The sequence below is a fragment of the Benincasa hispida genome, chromosome 9, assembly GCF_027475165.1.
Source record: "Benincasa hispida cultivar pf3 chromosome 9, pf3_genome.v1.1, whole genome shotgun sequence".
Taxonomy (NCBI): domain Eukaryota; kingdom Viridiplantae; phylum Streptophyta; class Magnoliopsida; order Cucurbitales; family Cucurbitaceae; genus Benincasa; species Benincasa hispida.
Genome location: NC_143486.1, coordinates 25,550,686 through 25,559,403, shown reverse-complemented (window position 1 = coordinate 25,559,403; position 8,718 = coordinate 25,550,686). Strand labels below are relative to the sequence as shown.

The 8,718-nt window shown below is 40.5% G+C and overlaps 1 non-coding gene across 1 annotated transcript; it reads right to left on the bottom strand.

Moving 5' to 3' along the window:
• Positions 1-746: 746 nt before the first annotated feature.
• On the bottom strand, positions 747-853 carry LOC150033703 (small nucleolar RNA R71). Its single transcript, XR_016532552.1, has one exon. It is a non-coding gene; the product is annotated as a small nucleolar RNA R71 (small nucleolar RNA).
• Between the last annotated feature and the right edge of the window lie 7,865 nt (positions 854-8,718).

Sequence of the window (8,718 nt, the reverse complement as noted above, 5' to 3'; positions counted from 1 at the left end):
GTGTTTGACCCTGGGCTTACCAGGCAATTCAGTAGGATTTATACTTGGGTCTTACTGAGAAAACTTGCATGCAAATTGCATATTCCAGCATCGCACTCTACACCATTATTTCATCGGATAAAATAACGCATCAGGTTTTTGGCGCCATTGTCGAGGACTACGGCAATACATTGTGCTAACGGTAATTTTTCTGATTTTCTTTGCAGCTTTCAATCTCTGACGAATTAAGATCCAAAGATTGAAAGAACGTTCCAACAAAGATTGAGAGACAATCGCCAACAACAATAAGACAGAACTCCAAGAATGGCGGAACAACCGGAAGAGAAGGCCACAAACGCAAATAATATAATGGTCAAACCCATCTTCCTGGCGAATGACCTCAATAGACCCATTTGGGACTATGCATCGCCCAACCTATATGATTTCTCCCCAGGAATCATGAGGCCAACTCTAGACGGATCGAGGTTTGAAATGAAATCGGTTATGTTGTAGATGATTCAAATGGCCAGAAAGTTTCGTGGAAGGCCCGGGATCCGTACGCCCATCTCCGAAGTTTAATTGAAATCTACAACACTTTTATGTTCCCAAATATCTCTGCTTAGGAGGTTTGACTAACGTTGTTCCCATTTTCCTTATGCGATCAAGTAAGAAAATGGGTTTATTCTCTCGAACAAGGGGAGATAACATCGTGGGAACAAGTAGTGGAAATGTTCATGAAGAAATACTTCCCTCCAACAGAGAACGCAAGAAGGAGGACGTTAATTACGAATTTTGAACAAAAAATTGACGAATCGCTCAGTGATGCTTGGGCGAGGTTTAAGAGGCAGGTAAGAGATTGCCCGCATAATGGCTTACCAGACTACTTAAAGATGGAAATTTTTTACCATGGACTAAACCCTGCATCGCAGATGGCTGCCAATGCAGCAGCAACTGGTGGTCTGCTTGATAAAACTTACGATGAGGTAAAAAATATACTTGATCGCATTTTAAAAAATCACGAGGACTGGAGGGAAAACGATCAAAGATTAAGAATTAAAGATAGTGACGCAAATAATGGGGCCATCGCATCCCTACAAACTCAAATGAACGCGATGATGAACCTAATACAAGGCATCGTAATTAACAGCACGGGAATGCAGAAAGGGCATGTCACAGCCCCTCCCTAGCTTTAGCCCCCAAGACTTGGAAGGGAGAGTGAGGGTACACCAATAGTATTCCAAGACAACATTTAAATTTAACATTCCCCCCTTATCTATTAAAGATTTCAACATGTTTACAACACTCTATCTAACTTTCATACACATAGTTCAATTTCCTATATTCTTTATTACATGATCCGAGCCGTGTCTTGAGAATTTACCGATTCCTGGTGTATTGGTGGTTAGTAGACTCCTTCCTGATTGCTTCGTTTTGCTATCTAGAGGGGGGAAGATATAAGAAAATATTTGGAAGAGTGTGAGCTACTAAGCCCAGTGGTGCTTTTAAAATAATAATCACTTTGTAAAACATATTTTTGGGAAGTCAATCACATAATCACAAATTCAGTATAATTTATGCATGATCATGTATAATTTCATTCAATCATCACCCTCTAGTTCCATGTTATACGTGGCATGTTCATATCATGGACATATTATCAATCATAAAAACTTTTTATGGAAACTTTCCTATATCCCACTTTTCCCGCCAATGTGCACATCGACAATTTTTTTCCCGCTAGTCATGCTTAGGTAACTTGACTATATTTCCTGCCGGTCGTCACCAACTATTATTTCCCGTCGACTGAGGCTGACTATATTTTCCCCCCAAGAACTTTTTATCAAGCATGTTAACTTATGTAGCCTGGGTATAATCTCAGTTTCAATAGAAATTTCACAAACAATACCATGGAAAACAACATAACATCATAAGCATGCATTTTACACTTACATATGCATTTATCCACATATCAACACATAAAACTAAGTAAACACTCACCGCAAGCAAGTTTTTCCACTAAAATCATCTTTAGAATACCTTCCTGAGAATTCCTCCATATCAATGGAAATTCCTCAATTAATACTTGTTATATCAATAAATAATGTCAAAATAGCCGAAATATCATTATATAATGAAAATACTAGCTTACCCTACTCCAATTTAGCCAAAATTCCAAAATTAGCCTCTTTAGAGGTTATTTGGACCGTGGTAGGAAGCTAGGCGTTGGGCAGTAGGCAAGATGGGCATGCTGTGCCGCACAGGGGGCTGGTGCGTTTAGGCGTGCATTGCGTTGGGCGTGCGTTGCGTTGCACGGTGGGGCTACTGCACTGGGCGTGATGTGTCGCATGAGGGGGCAGCTGCGCTGGGCTAGCACGCAGGATGCGTCGAGCAAGGCGCGTGGACGGGAGGACACAGCACTGCAAGGCGTGTGCGTAGGGTATGAGCTGGCTGTGCGTCCGGCTGACTCAATGCCTCACCAACGCAACCTTTGTTTCTTTTGATCTTCAATCAACTTGACAGCCTAATAACTCAAATGTAACTCTCTAAATATGCCATCAACACAAGATTTAGGTGATGGTATGAATAAATTCCTCTTGCCTAACCCCTCTATTTATAGCCATTCCAAACTCACCCCCTTGTGACAACTCAACTCCCATTTGTCTCACTTTGGAGCTGCCAACACTTAGTCTACCCAGCCTAGCCTTGAGTTGTTCTCATCTCAGCTTTCCAGCCAAAATCTCATTTTTTGCATGAAATCTCCTTCACCCACCTCCTGCTTGGGGTGATAAGACTTCCATTGCATGAAATCTCCTTTGTCCACCTCATGCTAGAACTTTGTGTGATTCTTCTTTTGCCACCTAAATCACTTAAATACTTAAACATATTTCTCTATTTAAATTGTTTAAGACTTATGCTCGTATACCATTGGCATCTTCCCTTGAAGTTTTCCATCAATTAGTCTTACCTTTTATCCTTAACGCATAGCAACTCACCCTTCCTTCATCAAAGTCCCACTTAGCCATCGCATGAGTCGGCCATCACCAACGCATAAGGTGGCCACTCACCCTTGACACATGGCTTGCTAGGAATGCTTGCTCGGCCTATTAAGCATGGATGCACGGTGCTGACCATCGACGCATGGACGTGCTGCCTAAGCGCTTGTGCGCTTGCCCGTATAGGCATGCTCGGTCGCGTGGGCATGCCTCGCCGTATGGGCGTGCGCTTGGCATAAGGCATCGACGCATGGCTGCTCGGCAGACTCGACAGTGATCGACGCATAAGATGGCTTGCTCGTTTGCCCGTTCGACACATAGGCAGGGCGCTCGACATACACCATGGATGCATGGGTTGCGCGCTTGACGCACGGCCTGTGCGCTTGTCCTCGACACATAGGCTGCGCGTTTGGCACATGGCCTGTGCGCTTGGCTTCAACGCATGGCCTGCGCGCCTAGCATGCTCACTCGACGCATGCTTCCTTTCCGTGTCCGTATGGCTCATGTATGCCTTTGCGTTGGTTGTATGCAACCCTTAACCATTTTTCAAGCCTTCTTGCTTCCATCCTTCATGAATTATTGCGTCCAACATGTTTAAGCCCTTCATAGGCGTTTGGAATTTTGGTCACCTTTTTGGATAATTTTAGTGTTTTCCACCCTTTGCTCCAATATCCTTACTTAGGATTTTTCTATTTAACCTCCCACTTTAGATTTAGTGTTAGGGTCTTACAGGGCAGGTCAACGTAATTGCTCAAACGACCACGAGTTATGTCATCTATCGAGAAGCACATCAGATTGAAGAATGCCCAAGGAATCCGCAGACAGTATGCTTCATAAAGAATAACCCTTTCTCTGACATTTACAACCCTGGGTGGAGAAACTACCCTAACTTCGCGTGGAAAAATCAACAACACAACTTTCAACCAGTGGTGCAAAAGGAAGGGCCATCAAGATTTTTCCCACGAACAAATATCAAACGCATAACCAAGCCAGCAGTTCGCAGACACTGCAATCTTCATCCTTAGAGAGCTTGTCAAAGCAGTATATTGAGAAGAATGAATCAATGCTTCAGAATCAAGCGAAGTCCATCCGAAGTCTTGAAATTCAGCTAGGATAGATCGCGGGCGAACTCAAAAATAGACCGCAATGAGTGTTGCCGAGCTCAACTGAGCTCTCTCGCAACTCTGAGGGAACAGAAAAGGAAAATGCTTAGCAGTCTCTTTGCTAAGCGAAAAAATGACAGCGGAAGTAGGGGAGGAACCCATCATGACCAACTTAAATGCGATGACAACCGAGGACCCATTGACATATGATTCAGAAGAGCCCGAGAAGATGAACCCAGAAGTTGCCTCCACCTTCAAGCCTTTAGAACACGAGATAGAAGAAGTCCAGCTGCCACCATTCTCACAAAAATTGAAAAAGAAACAGAATGATGAAGATAAGATCGCTATAGAGGTATAACGCAAAATACTATGATCCCACAAAAAATGTGCGACCCAAGAATCTTTACGATACTATGCTCAATTTGAGGGGTCTATATTGGTCAAGCACTATGCAATCTTGGGGCGAGTATAAACTTAATGCGACTGCCCATCTTCAAACGATTAAATATGGGCAAACTCACACCCATGACGGAGACTCTTCTTCTTGCGGACAGATCTCGAATACATCTCGAGAGAGAGTTGAAAGATGTTGCAGTCTCAATTGACAGATTCATCTTGCCGACAGACTTCATCGTTTTGGATTATAGAGCGGACGAAGATGCACCCATCATATTGGGACGATCATTCCACTCGACCAGTCGCGCTCAAATTGATGTGTACAAGGAGAAGATCATGATGAACGTTAATGGGGAAAAAATCTGGATTAAGGCAATCAAAATCCCAGAAGATCGAGAAAAGAAGAGAAAGTCGTCGTGGACATAAAAAGTCCAAATTGAAATAAGCAGTCCCTGTGTTACTATGCAACTTAAACTCATCAGGGACACAATCTTTTTGGAATATCCTTCTTCCTATCAATGCTTCATGAACTTTCGTTACCTTGCTTTTATCTGTTATCGTATATTTGTCTTTATATCTTTAAAAAAAAATGCGATCGTGGTGAAAGATTGTGATAAACGATTTTGCTAACTCTGTTTTTATTTGACCCTCTCAATGTTTTCTTTGCAATGATCGAGGTGAACGATTGCGAAGGCGCTACACGAAAAATGCAATTGCTTTATTCCGTCACTTCAATTAAAGAGAGCAGTTCACTGCAAAGCAAGATGCGTCCACAAATAATGCGGGCGACAGAGCAAATTTAGGGGTTGTATCTCTCCTTGACTTTGTCTATTCCAAATTTTACACTATCACATCGTATTATATCTTTAAAATTTTTATCATCGCATCCTCTTTAGTTGGGGGTTGTAAGTCACCGCATTATTTTGCTTTGCCAATTATGATTTCAATGATGAAACGTGTGCCTCTATTCTTTCGTATATACTAGAGTCAACTTAATTTTAGGACAGTCAACTCATGAAATATTTCTAGAAGTTAGTGATCTGCTAGCTTTCTTTCAAACTAACTTTTTACGAAACTTTCTAAGAGCATCGCATGACTTCTTTCAATCTATCAATAATGGGGACATTACTGCGTTTAAACTCGGGGGTGCAGTATTCATTTTCAACCTTGCTATTTTTTTAGGCTTTTTTGAATATATATATATATATATATATATATATATATATATATATATATATATATATATTTATAACATTGCAATCGGATCCTACTCGTTGTTAGATGTCTGCATGACACACGTGGGGGCAAGCCAAAACGAAGCTAGGAATCGTGATCAATGCATAAATAAATGATCGCAACTCCACTACCAAATGGGCATGAGATTAGAGCGAGAAAGAGCGCCTTGCTCGTAGTTGGATGTCTGCATGACATACGTAGGGGCAAGCCCAAACGAAGGCTAGGCACTTGGATCAGCCCAAGGTCACAAAAAAAAAATATATGTCTAAAATACGCGAGGATAAAAATCATTTAAAAATACCCAGTGAAAAAAGTTTTTTTTATGAAATAAACCATGCGATGCCCAGGAATCTAGTAAAGTCTTTTTGAAGGTTAAACTTGCGGCCCCTAAATTTTAAAAATATTTTAAGAAGAGACTTGGATAAGAACTAAGGAGATTTTGGTGCATAGGATTTGAATAAGGCAACCTTGAGAAATCTAGGAAATAAGAAGGCGGTCGACTTTCTAAAGAAAATCTTTAGTTTATGCTTGAGGACAAGCATTATTTAAATTTGAGGGTTACACAGGCAGAAATGCACGTTATTACAGCACAAAGTTATAAAGCAATGCAGGATTGCGACGGTAAAAATATATAATATTTCGTCCAAAAGCATTAAGTTTGCAACATTGCGATCGCGTGCGTCCATCGCATTAAAACAACTAACTTATGTATTTTATGCAGGAAAATGCGTTGACGCAAGGCGAAATTGCTATCCAAGGAAATTAGCATCCGAGTGCATTACGAGATTGCGACTGCAAGGCTATGCAATCATTTGCGTTCGCGAAAATCTGCTCAAGAAGGTGGCCGAATAGAGCCGATGCATCAAGGTGGGTGCATCTGGGTGAAAGCTTAATAAATCACGATGGGACAGAAAGCTGATGACGGTCGATTCCGAATTAAGTTGACAAGCCACTAACGACATACTGAAGCAAGTACACTCAACTTTTCGGTGACAAATATTTAGCGCATCAGACAGAGAATTAATGACATCCCATCAGTGCAATCATTCGAGAGAAATTTCTTCACCCTGAAGCTCTATAAATATCGAAGGCCACCTTCGTTGAAGAAGTTCGCTCAGTTTACAGAGTTCACCATATAGATAGTTTTTAGCCTTGTTCATAGTTTTTCTTTTACTTAGAAGGCGGAAGCGAGTGAAGGGAGATTACATCGAGAGATCGTCCCAGTGAACTTGAAAGAGTGCCGAGAAGTGTCGAAATCAGAGAGAGGGTCAACTCTTGCAGAAGCAAGAACATCTTTTGAGCAGAGTAGAGATAACATAGTGTAAAATCCTTGAGAAGCAAGATATTGCTACCAGGCTCTCTACCCTTATTTTCCATTGTCATTTTGTACTTTGAACCTATTTATAAAAATGGAAATTGCATCTTTATATATGTCCACTCTCTTTACATTATGCATGAGTAGCTAAATCTGTCGAATGGGTTGAGAAGCACTTAGCTAGCATAACCTGAGATCTTCATTCTATACGATCATCTTGTATTATGTATGCGTCATTCGTCCATTAGAGATACTCGGGAGGGTAGTCTAAGGATAGAATCTAGGCTTGGAAAAGTCAGATTAGAATCTAGGCTCGGGAGAGTCATATTAGAACCATATAATCAAGAGATAGAAGCTTAGGAATAAGTTATGTTTTCTATTAACGCATCACATGCACCCTAGAAATAGGATATGATTGTATGTGGTCGCCTTGTCCTTGTGTGCATCTTTCATCATCGCATAGGCAAGAAGTAGAGACTTAGGAATAAGCTCTATAGAAATTATCGCATTCATTGCATGCATCCTAACATTAGGAGTTATCGCATTTCCATTGGAAAATGAACTGCTGTCGCATGAGTATAGCATGATCGCATAGCGTGAACGCATTCTCAGGAAATGCTAGCTAAAGACCTTTTCAACCTGTTCCTCTGCATACTCAGTGTATCTGTCGCATAATTACTCTTTTCTCAAATCCGCCGCATACATTTTATACCTTAAACAACAAACCAACCAACACTACGATTTATTTGTTACTGCACAGTGATCTAAAATTACCATCGCATATTGTTTTCCTTAGTCCCTATGTTCGACCGTGGGCTTACCAGGCAATTCATTATACTTGGATCTTACTAAGAAAACTTGCATGCACAACGCATAATCCACTATCGCACTCTACACCAATATTTCATCGCATAAAATAACGCATCAGATATATGTCAATATATCCTATGGTCTCCTCCATTAGTCTAAACCGTGAGATTCCTATGTTGCGCCTGCTGGTTTGCTTTAGGCGGCCCTTTACTAGTCGTTTAGCAACGACTATCCCCTAGTCTTCTATTTCGGAGGCAAATTCATACCGTCCTATAGGATCTGAAAATGACGAGTCACACTTACAAGAATTACTAAGTTGTTAGTAAAGATCTTGGCCGAAAACGATAACCAAACGACTATAGGAATAAGAGTTATTCCGAAGACAATAGGAATAAGAGTTATTCCGAAAACAATAGGAATAAGAGTTATTCCGGAGATAGTGTTTGGTCAAAATTGTTTGTTTTAGTGAAGGAGTATCTGATTGCCCCTCGGTAGCACATATTCTGACTCACTAGAATATCGTTGCAAATAAATAATGGTTATGGGTACATTATTACTTTTTGCTAAAATTTGATTTTGGATTTAGTTACAATTTCCTAATTAGAATTTGTTTGAATTTTATCAGCATGTCGAATTCTAGAATATTCACTTCCGATATTTTTATCAATAAAATCAAATCAACAAACAAATTACTAGCGGTTGATTAGACCAACAGAGTTTTAACAGAGGATTGTCCTCTATCTTCCAACTCATTTAAAATTATGAATTATGTAGATGAGAATGATGAATTCGAACAACAAGATAAATATGATTTACTTGTTATCGAAACATGTTTAGTGGAAAGCGATAAAATCTGGATAATTGATTCAGGTGCTGCTAATCATGT